Source organism: Sinocyclocheilus anshuiensis, unplaced genomic scaffold (genome assembly GCF_001515605.1).
Source record: "Sinocyclocheilus anshuiensis isolate Anshui unplaced genomic scaffold, SAMN03320099.WGS_v1.1 scaffold295, whole genome shotgun sequence".
NCBI classification, from domain to species: domain Eukaryota; kingdom Metazoa; phylum Chordata; class Actinopteri; order Cypriniformes; family Cyprinidae; genus Sinocyclocheilus; species Sinocyclocheilus anshuiensis.
The window spans coordinates 1-922 of record NW_015549573.1 but is presented as its reverse complement, the minus strand read 5'-3'; positions in this window follow the sequence as shown (position 1 = coordinate 922).

Sequence of the window (922 nt, the reverse complement as noted above, 5' to 3'; positions counted from 1 at the left end):
ATGCCACTCCTCTCGTAGAGTGTGCTCTCACTCCGAGGGGGCATGGTAAACGTTGGGCCTGGTATGCCAAGGGTATAGCCTCCACTAACCAGTGGGCAAGTCTCTGTTTGGAGACAGCCTTTCCCTTCTGCTGTCCTCCAAAGCAGACAAAGAGCTGGTCTGAGATCCTGAAGTTCCGCGTACGGTCCACGTAAATGCGCAGAGCGCGAACGGGACATAGCAGAGCGATGGCTGGGTCTGCCTCCTCCCGGGGCAGCGCTTGCAAGTTCACCACCTGATCCCTAAAAGGCGTGGTGGGAACTTTGGGCACATATCCGGGCCAGAGTCTCAGGATAACTTGAGAGTCAGGTGGCCCGAATTCCAGGCACGATTCATTGACGGAAAATGCATGCAGGTCCCCTACCTTCTTCATGGAAGCCAGCGCAGTTAAGAGCACAGTCTTTATTGACAGAGTTCTCAGCTCTGCAGACTGCAACAGCTCAAAAGGGGCCCACTGCAATGCCATAAGCACCAGAGGGAGATCCCAGAAGGGTACGGGGTTCGGGCGAGGAGGATTCAGTCTCCTTGCACCCCTCAGGAACCTGATGATCAGGGCGTGCTTCCCCAGAGACTCACCATCAACAGGATCATGGTGTGCGGCAATATACACTTTTAGAGTGGAGGGAGACAGCCTTCGCTCCAACCCCTCCTGGAGGAAGGAAAGCACAGCTCTGACCGGGCATGTCCAGGGGTTTTCCCGGTGAGAAGAACACCATTCAACGAACAGGTTCCACTTCAAAAAATAGGCACGCCTCGTAGAGGGTGCTCTTGCCGAAGTGATGCCAATCGACGAACAGGTTCCACTTCAGCCTGTAAGCGTGTCTGGTAGACGGCGCTTTGGCTGAAGTGATGGTGTTCACTACCGCTGGAGGTAGCCCACCTA